This window comes from Drosophila erecta, unplaced genomic scaffold, assembly GCF_003286155.1.
Source record: "Drosophila erecta strain 14021-0224.00,06,07 unplaced genomic scaffold, DereRS2 tig00000219-arrow-pilon, whole genome shotgun sequence".
Classification (NCBI taxonomy): Eukaryota; Metazoa; Arthropoda; class Insecta; order Diptera; family Drosophilidae; genus Drosophila; species Drosophila erecta.
In genome coordinates, this window is record NW_020825213.1 from 1,865,371 (window position 1) to 1,883,456 (window position 18,086).

General features: G+C 41.4%; 1 protein-coding gene across 1 annotated transcript in view; it reads left to right on the top strand.

Moving 5' to 3' along the window:
* The window catches only part of LOC26525957 (protein CEPU-1), a 185,348-nt gene that overhangs the window by 39,276 nt on the left and 127,986 nt on the right, over window positions 1-18,086 (top strand). The gene's annotated exons all lie outside the window — the stretch shown is intronic.

An 18,086-nucleotide genomic window follows, 5' to 3' on the forward strand; every position in this document is an offset into this window, starting at 1 on the left:
TTTTTCCAAAACCATCGCTTTCCCAACTATACATAGAGTTTCTTCATCACAGCAACCTTCATGCTGGCCCTATCATGTTGTCCAATTTAAGGAGAACAGATTTGGGTAATCAACGCCAGGAATTTAATACGATAGGTGGTCCGAAATTGCACTAGAGCCTCGTCTCATGACGCAATTGATGAGAAATCTACCAGCCGATCGCATGCGATCCGAGAGGCCTTTTCTAATAACAGGAGTCGACTTTTGCGAACCCTTTCTAACTTCTTACGAAATCCGTGGTATTATTCGCCTTAGGGCCCCACACTTTGGTGGTCTCTGGGAGGCTGCTGTCAAGTCGGCCAAGACGTTGGTATTAAAAAACATCGCTAACGCATATTTAACATTCCAGGAGCTCCTGACGGTGTTCCTTGATGTCGAAGCCATTCTCAACTCAAGACCGACAGCACCAGCATCTGACGATCCGAACGACATGAATGAAATAACTCCTGTTCATCTACTAATTGGAAATGAGTTAACCTCAGCACCAGAGGCGTTGCTCTACAATTCTTGCGAACCTCCAGAAAAGGAAATGCGTTATCTGGATAAATGGCAGAGTGACCTATCTAAAGCAACAGTTTTGGGCACTTTGGCATAGGGATTACGTTCAAACTCTTCAAAATTGCAGCAAGTGGATAAAAGAGGAACGCAATCTGGCTGTTGGGCAATTAGTCATCGTTCATGAGGATAATTGGCCCTTAGCAAGAGTTGTGTCCGTGACTCTTGGAGACGATACTAAAGTGCGAGTTGCTGAAGAAAAGACGATAAAAGGAATTTTCAAAAGAACAATTCATAAGCTTGCTCTCTTCCAAAATAATTGTTTAAAAGATCGAACTTTCAACGCGGGGAGAATGTTGGAGAAGAAGTCTTCTATCAGAGAACCAACTAATTTGTATATGTGTAAATCATTTCATTTACAAGAAAACATTGTTTAATCATTTATAGTTATAAGAAATTGTAATATGTATATCAATATATGGAGTTGCTATTGGAAGGCATTATTAGATTATTTTAGAGCTTACAGTTGGCCAAAGTGTATTATTTCAGACCGTGGTTGTTTTGCGTCAAAAGACTTCGGCGAATTCATGGAAGAGTGTAATGTAAAACATATTAAGATATCACCGCAAGCCAATGGTCAAGTGGAAATGATTAACAGGAAATAGCAAAAAGGATTGATGGTGAAATTAGTTGAGCGAAGTAAAGTAAAGTAATAATACATTACATAGACGTATTAGACAACTGCCAACTAAAATGCTGTTTGGAGTATAGCAGAAAGGAACAATTGTCGATGAACAAAAAGGAAATAGTTTGATGCAAATAAGGAAACAGGCGGCGGTCCACCAAAAACAAGTTCAAGATTATACTGAAAAGTTATATAATAAAAGTCCTGTGAAGAGTAAAATGTATAAAAAAGGAAACTATGAATGCATACGTATGTATGATAGAGAATTTCGACACAACGGTTGGCGCAGCTAAAAAGCTGATTTCCAAACATAAAGGACCTCATACGACCTTATACGCAATGACAGATTTTTAACACGTGTAGTCCTTATGTAGGTGTTTGGAGTGTGCAGAACTTAAGATGTTGGATTAAGAATAAAACAATAATAAACCAACTTAAGCATGACTTCTAAAAGAAAACAAATGTTGTTGGATCGGGTGATCAACCGGTCGATTGTCGAATTGTAAAAGGAGTAACATATGAATGAATAGCACAATAGTATTGGGATAAGTATATGAATTTGTCGGATCAAGATTATTATTACAGTTCACTACATCGATACCGTCGACGCCACGGGCAGCGCGTTTCCTAGGCAATGAAATGCTGAACTTTCAAATGAAGACTGCCTCATTTCGACACCAAACTCAGTATATATAGGCTTGAGTTAAGATCAGCACAACGGACCCTGTTGCCTCAAGTCAACGCGAATATGTTCTTGCATTTTTGTCGCGTCAAAACCATGCTCACTTGAATTCAGGCCCGAAACTACTCGAAACTCGGCGCTATACTCATGTCGCGCCTGGGCTACGCAAAACAGAAACAACCGTTGGCCCAGGCATCAAACGGACACAAGACGAATTCTAGAGAATTCTGTGAATTGCTTTACATTTAATCATTTATTTAAATGAACATTATCGTGGTATAATGCTTCATATAATATAGAGCGGCGACAAATGTATAACAATGGCAAAGTGTCGAATAGCTGTTAGCTTTTACCAATGATCAGCTATTGTAAAGCATATAAATTATGTATTGCTCTCCTGTGTCCAGAGGTTTGAAAGTTATGTAATTCTCTCCTGTGTCCAGAGTTATGTATTTCTCTCCTGTGTCCAGGAGTCTTCCTTCTCAAGATTAGGTATGATTACTGGAGTTAGGAAGATTACGTTGGAGGGCTTGACTTCGCCCCCTTAGTTATCTTGCTAGCCTTGTGGCTTAGCAATCCAATGTAAATAAGAACAAAGTGATTTTACGGCTAAGCCCCGGAGTCATGCTGTGCTTTATTGAGCAGCCTTTTTAGAACTGAAGTACAGACAATATTCTTGCTTAGTCTACCCTACGCGACAATGCATCACGCCACCAAGACATGAGCGGCCAGCCGACTCAGCATTCCTTGCGACACAGCGCGACACTCCAAATGGGAAGCGTCGGACTTCTACCGCCGAACGGTCTCAGCATAGAGCGCTGAACCCCATTATGGCGCGTCAGCATTACTTTGCGAGGCTACTTAGTTGCTAAGCGAATGTGAACTTGATGGTTTCTTAACTTATACTCTAGCAAGCCAGTCGAAATGGTGTCAATCGCTGTGTGGTGACGCTGTGTTAAGTAGACAATTGTGAACGAGATGTTTATGAGCCTATTTTTACTACAACCCATTTAATATTTTGAAGTTCATCAGTATATTTAAATATCATATTAGTATCACAGAGCGAAATCATTTATCAATATAAGCATATATGCAATCAGTGTTAAACTATGGGAGTGATGCCTCGAAGAGCAACTTAACCCCGCAAGGTTATTTTCCATGTTTTGGAAATTTAACATCAGAAAATACGTTTAAACGAGCTCTGATGAAAATGAAAAATGTAATAAAGTATAACTATTTTCAAATAATAGGTTGGCAAATATCTCCCTTCCGCTTTTTTGCTCTTTATTCAATGCTTTATAAAAAGTGATACAGTGATCGGATTTAGTTCAAATATGCGCCGTTTTGTGCGATAATCTGTTTCCATCTAGACGGCAACTTCATAATACCTCCCTCGTAGAAGCACCCCTCCTTATTTGCGAAAAACTCGAACAGCCACTTTTCACAAGCCTCTTTTGAGTTCAACTTTACACCACCAAGGGCATTCGCCATGGACAGGAACAGGTGGTAATCACTTGGCGCTATGTCCGAGCTATATGGTGGATGCGATAAAACCTCCCATCCGAGCTTCCGTAGCTTCTGACGAGTCATCAACGAAGTGTGTGGTCTGGCGTTGTCCTGGTGGAACACTACACCCTTCCTGTTGGCCAATTCTGGACGCTTCTGGTCGATCGCCTGCTTCAAGCGGTCCAGTCGTTAGCAGTAGATGGTAGAATTAAGTGTCTGGCCATATGGGAGCAGCTCATAGTGGATGATTCCCTTCCAATCCCACCAAACACACAGCAAAACCTTCCTGGCCGTCAATCCCGGCTTGGCCACTGTTTGGGACGATTCACGTTTTCGTTTTCGCTTGATATTGTCGTATGTGATCCATTTTTCGTCGCCAGTCACCATCCGCTTCAAGCATGGGTCGAGTTCGTTTCGTTTCAGCAGCATATCGCAGGCGTTGATTCGGTCCAGAAGGTTTTTTTGCGTCAAATCATGCGGCACCCAAACATCAAGCTTTTTTTGTATCCAGCCTTCTGCAGATGGTTTAAAATGGTTTGGTGACTAACTCCCATCTCCTGGGCGATGTCACGAGATGCCACATGCCGGTCTAACTCGATGTATTCCATGATTTGATCGGTATTTGTCGTCACAGGTCTTCCGCCGGCTGGCTTATCCATGGTGTCGTTTTCACCGGCTCTGAATCGTCGAAACCATTCCTCCGCGGTTCGAAGTGATAGAGTACCATCCCCCAAAACACCATTAATCTCACGGAACGTTTCTCTAGCGGATTTGCCTTTAACGAAGGAAAACTTTAAAATAGCGCGAATTTCGGCGTTAGTGAACTCCATGTTTACACGTCTATAACTGTTGAACGCAATATCCAAACTAATCATAGCGTCGTTTTGTAGGTTATGCCAAGACCTTTCAAATTATGTATAGTATTGCCAGATACGAGCTCTGTAGCGCTTTGTACATAGCCGCGAAATTCAAAAAGGCGGAAGGGAGATATTTGCCAAACTAATATATAAATGTATAACAAATTGAAAAAATATCACATCTTTCAAAAGTGTGGGCGTGACAGTTTTTGGCGGCTTGTGGGCGTGGCCAAACGTTTTTTTAGCAAATCTATAGAAATTTACAAGACATATGAAAATGTGAACAAATATGACATTTTTTTAAAAGTGTGGGCGTGACAGTTTTGGGCGGTTTGTTGGCGTTGGAGTGGGCGTGGCAACATTTGGAAACAAACTTGCGCTGCGTCTGTGTCTCTGGAAGCTGCATGCTTAATCTCTAGCTTTTGCAGTTCCTGAGATTGAGGCGCTCATACGGGCAGACGGTCATGGCCAGATCGACTCGGCTACTGTTCCTGATCAAGAATATATATACTTTATATGGTGTAGGGCTCACGCGAATATTCTCCGGCTGGGCTCGTCGACTGGTGTAGGTCTTCCTTTCGCGCTGCGTATTCATTATAAATGAAAAAAAAATAAACCGCATGAATATGACAAGCTAAATTACGAGGGACGAACTACTACCTATCTTAGCCCGAAAGTTAAGAAAAACACAAAAAAAAAAAGGGGTTTCGATACATTTCGTCGTCACTTGGGGACCCCAGACTGCAGAATTCTCAGATGACTTCGAGAACACTTCTCCCTCCCTACCTTTGGCCGACCTGTAAATAAATTTACTTATCATTTTTTTTGGTGGCCCCTTCTGGGTCCAGGAGTCTTAGGGATCTAGGGTGGGTCAAGGGACTTTTGAAAATTATAACATTATAAAATTTATTTTAACGCTACAATAATATATAAATAATCCATTGTTTTTCGCTTAATTTAATAATAAATAAATAAGAATGCAAATATAAATGAGTATTAATAAAAATTGTCCTACCTTTAAAAGAAATATAATTTTATAAACGCGGTCAATGAAAAACTCGCGAGAAATAACATAGTTTACTTCTATATAGTGAATTTAAAGAAAAATGGAATTAATATAAAAAAAACATTCTCCATGTAGAAGAAGAACCAGGCCTTTTGCTTGGAAAAGATATCACACCGTAAATTATAACAATATTTCAGAATTGGTGAGACATTGAGTAGGTAGAGACGAATGATCAAATATTTAAACTTGTCTTCGGCTGCACTCAAATTTTTCCGTTAAAGTTATATTTTTTTTTCTCATTCTTTTTCTTTTTTTCTTTAATTCGTGGATGGAAGTATAAATGATGGGTAGATTATTTATTTACCATACTTAGATTAGCTTAGATCCTCGAAGAAAGCACTTTCCTGGAGAAACTGAAATGGTGTTGAAAAAACCCGACACTTTTACGGCACTGAATTGTTAGTTTTTTTTATTAAAACAAATAAAAAGAAAAATTGATCAAAAAGAACAAAATTAATTCTCCACGGATTAAAAAAAATTTACAATGTAAAAAAAACTATACACTTAACTAAATTAATTTCACCGGCTTCTCTTACTTTAAATTTTTTCCTGGCCCTTTAACATTTTAATCTTTTAGAACTCGGTTCGTAGAAATCTTTTAGAAATCTTTTCGTAGATTTCTTTATGATTCACCACTATTTTTTCCTTGTGGCCGAAGAGTTCGGCTTTAAAAAAATAACTTGGGTTTTCTTAATGTTATTGGGTCTCGACGGCACTGTTCCGGCTATTTCTTTTCGTTAATTCTGCGCTTAAATCATACTGCCAATTTAGGGAAAAGAACGACAAGGACGCAGCAGATCTGCCCAAGACGGCGGCTTCGCCGCAACTGCATTGCTCCGTGAAAAAAACTCAAACGGCTACGCTATATTGAGCATTTTCTCTTGTCGTTTTTGAAACTCCGTCTCGCTGCAGTTAGAATCTCCACTGCAATTACGTAAATGATTAAACTTTTAACTTTTTATCAATCGACGAGCCTAATAAAAAAATTACCAAAATAACTGCCGATGAAATTCATCACCCCAAAAACTTACCATCAAGGGCTTAGCGCGGCGTATAGCGGTGGCTTAGGTTTTACCACCTTGCTGATTTCCTCTTCTCGCCTCCCCGGCTACTTATATACATTTTTTTATATTCACTTCTATAACTGGGATGTGGATGGACCGTACCCGATGACGCCTGGACTTGAAAAGGTCGATCGAGACGCCACCCTGCTGGCGAGCCCTTGGGAATCTTTAGATAAGGTTGACGGTAACCCATGTTAGGACTGACGACCCTTTCCTTATGCCACATTTTCACCGAAAACCTCCCTCCTACAATGGTCGGAAACGGTACCTTCTGCCTCTTACATACTTTTCAACGAATCTAGTATATCTTATTACTCTACGAGACGCGGGTATAAAAAAAGAATTCGCGACATTTTTAAAAAGCTTACGCCTATTAATATTATTAAATTAGGCAACCACTTTGAGGATTGATTTTTTAATTCGTGTCGGTGGTCATTATTGCATAATTGCTTTAAAAATGTTAGGATTGAAGATTTTTTATATAATCATAAATTAATACCTTAAATGTTTAAGCGCTCTTTTAAATTGTTACACGCAAGATATTTGAGAAACCCAATTTAGTTTATTAAATGAGTCATTGCGATACAATATTTTGCTTAACCTTTAATATTGTACACCGATACTCGTCTCTTAGGATCGGAACCCTATGACACTGACACGTGTGTCGTTCCTTCGAAGCATCATCCTCACCCTTGGGGCAAAGCCTATAATAGAAAATCCATACTTAGAGTGGATCAGTTCTTGTCCTCCACTTTCTAACCTACCTAACCCCTTTATTTAACTTACTTAGTCGCAATTACCAGACTTTTATACTGATCAGAACTGTATATTACAAAACGTGTATTACGTGAAAGAGATACCAATATATCCGTTCTGGTCTTCCTTATGTATACATAAACACAGTTCAAACTACGTAACTTTGTATTTAAGTAATAACTAGCTCTTTTTAAATAAATATTCAAAATAAAAAAGTCTCTTCAGACCCTATTTAAGAAAACACTTTTCTAAAAACATTGTTTTGATTTTTACAATCAGAAGGGAGGTGTTCAGAACATACTCGGTTTATACACGCAGACGTTTAAAAAATCATACTTTGAAATTCATAACTTAAGCTTTTTATCCAGTTTTGTTCGGATTGTGGGTACTAGAAGACGAGTGCCAAAATGTTTTTGTTATACCAATTGACAAGACAAATAAGAAAACGAAAAAAATCAAAACATTTTAATTAATAATAAATAATATAATATAATAACAAAAATAATTTTTCTATTTAAATCGATAGCAATTTACAACACTAGTTCGACTTGGCTATTGATCCTGATCAAGAATGTATAAATTATGAAAAGGTTTGCCGGCGGTTAACGCGCGCGGCTTTTACTAATCGGACGTCAGGCGGAGCCGTGACAATTAGAAGATTAGGAGTTTACTTTTAATGCTTTATTATCCCGAGCCAAGCGGAGCTGTAGCGTCGGAGGCAAAATCAGAACTGAATATAAAAATACAAGAATTCAAACTTAGGAGCTAGCATGAAAACGAAACACATTGTTGCGATCTCATATTCGTAGCGGCCACGCAAATCTGCAGTGTCTGCCGGCTACGTATCGACATCCGGCATAATGCTTACGGTGCAGTATGCCGATGTTGTCGTATTTCATGCGCCCGTGGGAGCGACGTTAGCTTTAGCTCCCTCGTGACTGACGGGGAAAATAGTAATTTTCTTACAGGCGAACTTAATTACCGGAAATTTAATGATAAAGTGTAATGCGTTATTGGACTGCAGAACCTTTACGGACGATACGGACATGAGGTCCCCTATGGGGGTGTTGGTGGGCTCCTCTAGCCAAACTGAACTCAAATCTGCGTGATCAAGAATATTTGGGCTAACAATGTTCATTTTTGCAAGTGTCACGGCCAACATTAAATTTTGAAGCACCATCATGAGCATTCTATTTCTCGCGAGCAACGTTTCATACAAATGACCGGAGTCAATTTGCGACGCTTTTGCTGTTTTGAGGATTAAGTTGACAGTGGCAGTTAATTTATTAATTTGACTCTGGATTTTTGTGTTGATTTCTATCTGCCTATTGTTCGCGTCTATCAATCGCGCCTCTACGACCCTACTGTTTTGCAAATCGCTGGCATCAGGTGTACCGGCTACAACCTTTAGTATAGAGCCCAGGAAGTCCAAGCTTCTGGCCTCTCGATGGTGCGCGCCCAGCGCATCCAGCAAGTCCCGGAGGTGTGCTGAATCTACCTTCAGCAAATTTCTCATGTGTGACTGCGGGAAGTGGCTAAGCAGACCGACCGTCTCCTCTACTACACGTGCGTACTCCGAAAGATTCGCGGAGTGTCTCACGTAGGCGAAATTCTCCCACACCAAGATCTGGCCATCGACTATGGGAATGTATTTGGCGCGCGAATAATCGGTGATGTGAGCCGATGCCAATGATAGAGACACGAGAAGGATAAGATTGGTCCTGTGGGTGAAAGTTTAAATGGTTGATTTTTCTATTTTGTAGACAAGGGGAACCCAACACCAATAATAATAAAAATGCTTAAGAATATAATGTGCGCGGATGGCGCTACGCTTAGATCTATTAAAAATTACGCCAAGTGGCTAGAAAAAATTTAAAATTAAGCGAAACACTGACCTCGCTGCTGAGCGCGTCATTTTAAATTGTCCTTGTGCCCTCCCCTCAATGAGGACCGTGGTCCCCATGTCCGCTTCTACAGCTCTTTCCTCGCACAACGGCGTGAGCTTGTTGCCGAGTCTTCGGTTCGATTTTACCAACACTTTTTCGCCAACATCGAATGTCCTATTCTGCCGCGAGGCGTTTTCTCTGGCCCTCAGCGCGGTCTGAGCCTTCTGGATCCTATTGCGGATCTCTAGCTGTGGCTCATCGGGGTGTGTTAGGACGATGTCAGCCGGTCTCCTGTCGATGACCGAGTGAATCGACTTATTATACTGGGTAGTGGCCAACATTATTATTTCGACCGTATCACTCAAGCCCTTGTCTATCTTTATGCATCTGGCTAGCTCCAGCAACGTGCTATGGAAACGCTCCACCTGCCCGTTGGAGGTGCTGTGCAGTGGTGGTGCGTTTGTAATGCTTACACCAAAGTTGTTACACAGCATGGACACGATCGTGTGCGACTTCAATGACGGTTCATTGTCGCAATAAATGGTCTTTGCCCTCGGGAAAAAGTTCATCAGCTGAAGCAGCGCTGGCTTCAGGTCTTCAATAGTTCTCGAGGTGATTGGTTGTACGACGGCAAATTTAGAAAACTTGTCGACGCAAGTGAGGAAAAACTTTTTGTCGGTAGAGAAAATGTGGATGTGCAACATTTCCCCTGTGTGTGATGGTATTGGTGTTTCACCGAGTTCTTGTTTTCTCGGGTGCCTGTCATACTTTGCCCTTGCACAAGTCCTGCAATTCTGCACGATCTCGTTGGACAGCTTGGCCATTTTGGGGAAATAGTATTCCGACAATACCTGCTTTACATTTTCTTGCGCTGCTCTATGCGCCCTATTATGTTCAGCAGTTAAGATTTCCCTTCTTTCTTCGATTCTGAGTACGTCCACGACACGGTTCCTGCAATGCCAGAACTTTGTGGCTGGGAACCTCCGGACTATCTCATCTTGTATCATTGCGAGCGTGTGCAAATCGCAATGAAAGGCGTTTACGGCCCTTGGGACGATTGTGTCTGCCAGTTCGTCTAATAAGGACCCCCTGCAGACGAAGTTAACCGTGTGGCGCCTTTTATTCCCGAATAAAATAAAGGTATTTTTAGACGGGAAACGTGCTTCTTCCAGTATTATCTGGTTCTGAAAGCAGTTCAATGGCTTGTCCGTTGACTCGATTGTTTGGGTGAGAGACACCTCACTGTGAATCGTTGCTGCGCAAGATTCGGGCTCTTCTTGCTCCAGCACATTAAGCTGTTGTCTGGACAAGGCGTCCGCTACCAGGTTCTCTTTACCGGGCTTGTAAAATAGACGAGCATTGAACTCGTCTATGCGGGCCTTCCACCTCTTAGTTTTTGCGTTCGGGTTTGATTCTGACACAGAAAATGTTAACGGCTGATGGTCAGTGAAGATATTTATATCTTTCACTCCATACAAGTAATGCCGCAGTTTAGCCAGGGCCCAAACGATAGCCAATAACTCACGCTCGTTAGTCGCGTAGTTGGCTTCACTGTCTTTAAGAGTTCTTGAAATCATTGTTATAGGGCGGCCTTCTTGAGACAACACCGCACCTATACCATGGGCTGAAGCATCTGTCGTTAGATCAAATGGCTTCTTATAGTTCGGGTAGCTGAGCATGACATCTTCTGATGCCAATATATTGCGCAGCTTTTGGAACGCTTCTCGCTGGGACTCAGAGAAATGCACCTGAATGTTCCACGATGTATGCCTACTAACTGTTCCATTTTCGCCCTTTAATATGTTCGAAATGGGCCTTGCTGTAGCAGCGAAGTCTCTGATGAAACACCTATAGTAGCTCGCGAGGCCCAGAAACGACCTGACTTCAAATACCGTCTTAGGCTCTGGAAATTCTTTTATGGCCTTTACCTTTTCTGGGTCCGTTGTTGCACCGTTACTGGTGACAATAAACCCGAGAAAGCTCACGCTTTTCTTAAAAAAACGCGATTTCTCGATCGATACTCTCATGTTAGCTTCTTGTAAGCTCTTTAACACCCACTCTACATGTTTGATGTGAGCCTCCTCGTCTTGCGAGAAGATGATCACATCGTCAACATAAACATAGCAAAATTTGCCTATTTGTTCCCGTAGGATGTCATCGATCGTTCTTTGGAAGATGCCGGCGGCATTCCTGAGGCCGAATGGCAATCTCTTAAACTCATACTTTCCTCCGCTAGTACGACTTGATGGTATCCTGATTTAAGATCCAGTGTCGAAAAATAGCGTGCTTTGCCCAAATTGCCTAATATTGATATATTTGGCATGGGGTATTTATCGGGAATGGTGTGCTCGTTAAGCTTGCGAAAGTCTATCACCAAGCGCTTCTTGCGGTTTCCCGCATCATCGGTGCCCTTTTTATCTACTACCCATATGGGGTTGTTGTAGGGGGATGCCGATTTCTGAATTATATCGTTTCTTAGAAGATCTTGGATCTCCTTATTAACGAAGTCAGCTACGCCCATGGGATATGGGTACAGCTTGGCATAGATGGGCTCTTCGCTCACCGTTCTGATGGTGGCAACCACCGAAGTATTGTATGGCAGAGCCTCGTTTGGGTCTGCAAAGCCCTTTTTTCTGGCCTTTAATAATTTCCGAAAAGTCTCCCGCACTGAAGCGGGTGCATCTGAGCAATCCACATCGGTGAAATTGACATCAGTGCATTTGTGGAAGGAGATTTTCTCAACTTCCGTACCCCATTTGAGCTGACCGGAGGCCAAACAGAGTGACGCCCCAGCCTGAGCTAACAAATCGAGACCGTTTATCCCATCGAAGGTTGACAAGTCTGGTAAAATGAAAAATGTTGCTTTCACGTTGAACAACGCAACAAAGCATTTTTGTGTGACGGTGGTTGAGCCATGGATGGAATGCAAGGTGAATTGTGAGTTAACCGGACGGACGCCACGCAACCCCTTGTGTGGTTTGATGTAATTCTTGGACGTGCCAGTATCAATAAGGAAGCTCATATCCTGCCCTGCTACTCTTCGTCTAATAACGGGTAGCAGGGATTTTCCCCTAAAAAATTGAGGGCGTCAGAATCACTTTCGGCATCGTCCTCGATCTGCGCCAAAGCGCCGTTGGCGGCTTCGGCGTACGAGGTCTGCCCCTGCCCGGCATCTTGGGTTACATGATTCACCCTTTGTTGCTTGCCCTTTCCGTTAGAGCGATCGGACATGGCCGACCGCTGGCTAACGCCAGCGGAGGCCTGGGTGGGCTGTCCAAATTTTGACAGCGAAGGGTCTACCTCCATTGGTTCTGGAGCACTGGCGCGAGTTTGCTGCTCGGCATTTCGCTGGCCGGATTGGCCTTGCTGGTTGTTCTGTCTACTAAAATGTGGGTTCTTTGACCCCCTTGCCTGTGCTTCTTGTTGGGGTGGCTTGACCCGCTGTTGGGTACTTGCCTTGTGTTCTTTTTCCTCAATGCTTCTCGCGAAGTTGGCAGCGAACGCATATATTTCATGGTTCGATTCCACCTCTTGCGCGAGCGCCAGAGCTGACGGCAAGTCTCTTGGCTTTGCTGAGAACAGCACATCTGTGAGACTACGCTTGAGTCCCGAAACAAACACACGTAGTGCATCTTCGCGGAACTTTTCGCAGAGGCCCTTTGCTAGGACCGGCTCGTATGACATGTTGACTTTATTAGTCAACAATGTTAGCTTTTTGCCGACTTCATCATAGTATTGCAGCAGAGACATGCTGCCTTGTCTCAGCGTGGCCAGCTCTTGCTCGATTACGTGAACTGGACGTTTGTCGCTGTACGTGAAGTCGAGGCGACTTATAATCGCGTCGAAGTTAAGAGCTGTGCCGAAAGAGGCTAGAACAACGTCCGCGGCCCCCCTGATTTTGTTTCTTATAATTATGACCGCCTGATAATGGCGTGAACTGCCGTCGTACGGCCTAAAAATATGATAGGCTGCGAGAGCCGCCTGTCTCCATGAAACATACGATTCATGTGCGCCTGCAAACTCGGGCAAGCATTTGACGGCATCTAATGGCTCGTCGCAGCGGATATCATTTCTTATCTCTATGGGTGCATAAGCTTGCACCTCTGGTGGCGTAATATGCGCTGCGGCCAGCTGCTGGGCCATTGACTCGACTTTGTCAATCAAGACCTTATTTGTAGCGGCTTGCTCAGCTAAGGCAGCGGTGACGGCTGCCTGTATTATGAGTCTCAACTGGTCTGGGTCCATGACGCTGTCTGTAGGACGAGGTGAGGGTGGGGGTGAGTGTGTGCGTCTTGGCACTGAACGGCGAATGCGATGGTCGTCGCAATCAGAGTCAGAATCACTACACTGTCGGCGAGTGGTTCTATAGAGGAGGAAGGGTGAAGTCATATGCCTCTAATATAAACAACGAAAACTTGAACACAACGCTTGAGGATGGAGGCAACAAAGTTGCCAAATTCCACGGATCGTATTACGTTGAACGACCAAACAAAACAAACGAAACAAAGGCAGACGGAAAAAAAATATTTGTGTGCGCATTCGTTTGGTGTGCCGCTTTTAGTAATTATTCAACAAATGTTTATATATTTTTGCTGCCAATAGTTTACTATTTTCCGTCAACTTAATCCACTACTAGTTTCACTTATTTTAAAACTTTTTATTATTTAATTACATTTAAGACAAGACACTTGCAAAAACTGTGCTTATCTGCTTATTTTTATTTCGCAGGTTTTAAAGCAGTTTAAAGAAAGGTTCCCACTTACATTTTTTGGTGTTGTGTTGCGTCCCAAACTGAAGTCGGTGTCTGTTGTTGTACACTGCTTGTCTCTGCCTCCCCGCTGTCCAGATAGCGTGCGCGCTAATCTGATAAGTCGCTGCCCGAAGAGCTCCAGCGGCTTCGGTGTTACGTGAAATTAAATTTGCGCTATAGCGCACCTCAGCCAACTGCACTCAAGAGGCGAGTTCAATGACGTTTCCGCTGTGCTGCCTGTGTTGACGTAGGTCAGCAGTAGCCACTTGTCAGATTGTTCTGTTGTAAGCAACAGTGGTCACAAGCACTTGTTTTTGTTGTTGGCACTTGACGTTTGTCACTACAGCCCTGTTGACGTGGCTGAGTTTTATTCACTTTTAGTTAGATTTTAGATTTTTAGAGATTTTTAAGTTTGTTTGTCACTAAGCCCTGTTGATGTGGCTGAGTTTTATTTACTTTTAGTAAAATTTTAGATTTTTAGAGATTTTTAAGTTTGTGGGTAATGACTAACGCACTGTCAAATACCACTGGTTGGGCGCCAATTATGAAAAGGTTTGCCGGCGGTTAACGCGCGGCTTTTACTAATAGGACGTCAGGCGGAGCCGTGACAATAAGAAGATTAGGAGTTTACTTTTAATGCTTTATTATCCCGAGCCAAGCGGAGCTATAGCGTCGGAGGCAAAATCAGAACTGAATATAAAAATACAAGAATTCAAACTTAGGAGCTAGCATGAAAACGAAACACATTGTTGCGATCTCATATTCGTAGCGGCCACGCAAATCTGCAGTGTCTGCCGGCTACGTATCGACATCCGGCATAATGCTTACGTTGCAGTATGCCGATGTCGTCGTATTTCATGCGCCCGTGGTAGCGACGTTAGCTTTAGTTAACTTATACACTTTATATGGTCGGAAACGGTTCCTTCTGCCTGTAACATTTCTTTCAATGAATCTAGTATACCCTTTTACAATACGAGTAACGGGTATAAATATTAAGTATTACCCTTTGGATATATAGTTTACAAATTAAATCTCAATATTAATTACTGATCCGAGTGAATGTAAAGTACCGTCCTAATCTTTTCTGTTCCGATTTTTGTTACTCTTCGCTTTAGAAGAAGGATAATAATGTTGACTTAGAACATGGTGAAATCTTATAAGGATATTTATGTAAATCAGTGGAATCCAATGCAGGAACCCTATATGTAACCCCACGAATTATTCAACAAAGTCGAGAATTTGAACACTATTTTAGTGGTATTTTTGATTTCATAACACTACTTTAAGCACTTTCGTGCTTAAATGCTATAAAAATAAAGCTGCATAGACTGGAAAAGTTTCAATTAATGAATTTGATTAAAAACCTTTAAAAAATATTATTTAAGAACAGAGAAAATTTGATTTACAATATCTTTCAAATAAAGCAATAATTAAAATGCCACGTTTTCAAAATAGCAGTGGAAAAGGAAATAAAAATCGAGATGCCAGAAAATAAGTAAAAAAAAAGTTATATCTATACCATAACGTAAACGTACCCAAACGCATCATACAAGAAAAACACAAGGTAGAATGCTATAGTCGAGTTCCCCGACTATCAGATACCCGTTACTCAGCTAGTGGAAAATTTATTCAGTTTCTGCAATATACGTAGAAATTGGGTAAAAAATTATGAAAAAATGGTAAGTCTTTTTAAACGTGTGGGTCTGACAATTGTTTTGAAATTTACAAGACTAATAAAAAAATGAAAAAATATCAACACATTTTTCAAAAGTCAATGCGTGAAAGTTTTGGGTGGTTTTCAGGCATTAGAGTGGGCGTGGTTCATAATCAGCATCAGGTTCTGCAGACAGGAGGGTTACCACTTCAATGTGATAATTGATCACATGGCACTGTAGTGGTTAAATAGCGTCGAGAGTCCGTCCGGAACGATGAACATCGTGGCGTATGCGCTATGCGGAGAACGGAAAAAGAAGATGAACAACCAGACGAGCAAAACGGGTGCATATGTATATTGGAAATGCGAGTAAATATAAAACAGGAGCAGCAGAACTATCTAATGACCGGACGACTGTTCTGACACATTCCACACAGGGCAGAAATCGAGGATGTGGTGTCGTGGAAAATGTGTGTGAAAACCACGACATGCCGACGACGTGACACCTGAGGAGTCCAAAGACGATTGCGACGGTGGCAGACCGTTACCGTTACTTGCAGGGCATTCAAAAACTTCCTGGAGGAGCTGGGAGTGCGACATCAGCTCACGGCTCCATACACTCCACAAGAGAACCCAACGGAAAGGGCACACAGTACCTTTAAAACAATGATCGCACAGTTCACAGGGACCGATCAAAGGAAATGGGATAAGTACTGGCCAGCTGGCAGTGAACACAAGTGTGACGGAGTTCATTCAGAGAAAACATTCCTCGGAAGGAGATGTTCTCGACATTCTCAAGAGGAGACATTCTCGGGAGAAGTCATTCTCGGCATACGGTGAATGCAAAAGGACACCTCGGGAAGGAAGATCCACTTTTCAAACCAATTGAATGGAAGTTAAAAGGACACCTTGGGAAGGTGTCAAACCAATTGACAAAAAATTTCAAGATGGGCAGGAAGGGTCCAAAGCCTCCGACAACACATCCAATGTGATCAACAAAAGTGGAAATAATCGACCACAATGGCCACACCCTTAATTTCATCACTATAGTGTTAGTGTTTCTGGCGATATTGAAACTAGCGAGGACCTACAAGCGATCAGTGCAGAGGCATAGTGATCATCCCCATGCGTTGGAAAGGATTGTAGGATTGCAGTGCAGTGACAATGATAGCCAGCAAATTAAACTCCAAATAATTACAGCCAAGAATAAACAGCCGCAAAACAAACAAAATAAAGTAGTGGACCTATGCATGTACATATATATAAGAGATATAAATAAAAATGCGGGAACTGTGTTCCGTCAAACTTACCCCATCTAATACCAGGCGATGAGATCTCGACGTGTTGGATCTTGGGTGTTTCTAGACATGAAGTTTGAAATATACACACACATATATAGTTACGTTATTATTTGTTTTTGAGTCTATTAAATGGACCGTTGTAGTAACTAAGACCAACGCTGAAACCGAAGTGTTGTTAAATAAAAGCAATTGCAAATCGAGTTGAATTATGATCTTTATTCTTCAGTGTTCAACTTAAGACTGAAAATTAAACGTAAGTGATATTGAGGAGAAGCCTCTGTGCTTAAGAAATATGTTAGTGTATTTTGGGAGAGCATAGCTCTTGGACAATTAGGGAGAGCATTGCTCTTGGATTCTTAAATTGAGGAGAAGCCTCAGAAAGGGCAGGCAAAACTGGTTAGGTTAGGCTTTGGGATTTGTTTACATGAATGGCTAAGTGCCGCTGCCCAAGAATTTCGTTATCGTTGCCAAAGGATTTGTTTATCAAAACGCATACTGAGCAGAGGGCATACAGTACAGGAAGTGCTTTATTGTTCATGGAATTAATGAAATTGGCCGGTTTGGGTGGCGCAAATACGTCACTATATATACGTGTATGGATAAAAACGATAACGGTATGTACATATTTATGATCATACACGTATGTATGTTTCACCGCGGCACGTTCCAGCTGTGATGCCGCTAGCAGTTTTTCCAATTCCTTATTAACTCAATTAGAATTGAACAAGACTAAAAAAATATAAAAAACTATCAAAATATTTTTTAAAAGTGTGGGCATGACAGTTTTTGGTGGTTTGTGGGCGGTACAAGAGGCGTGGCAACATCAGTCAAAAAATCTTGCGCTGCGTCTATGTTTTTGGAAGCCGCATGTTTAATCTAAACAGTCTAGCTTTTGTAGTTCCTACGGCGTTCATACGGATTGACAGACATTGCCAGTTCGACTCGATTATTGATCCTGATCAATAGATATTATATAATATTATATATATCAATATAAGTATATAAAATATATACTTTTATATTTATCCTTTTTCTACCTGTAACAGGAACTGCCTAAGGAATCTAGTATATCATTTTTTTCCCGAATAACAGATATAAAAATCAAAATTTACTGATTTTTTTTTTTTTTTTTAATACATTTTTTTAATAATTAAGAAATTGCTGCTATTTCTTTCCTAAAGAACAAAGAAATTAACTGTGATATCGTATGCGGAAAGAAAAGAAAATTTTCTAATAAAGATCAAGTTTGACAATTGAGTTCTACAAATTTTTTTTATTAAAGTATAATATATAAATTCAAAATATATAGAATCTATCTTACTATCTATCTTATATAAATTCTATC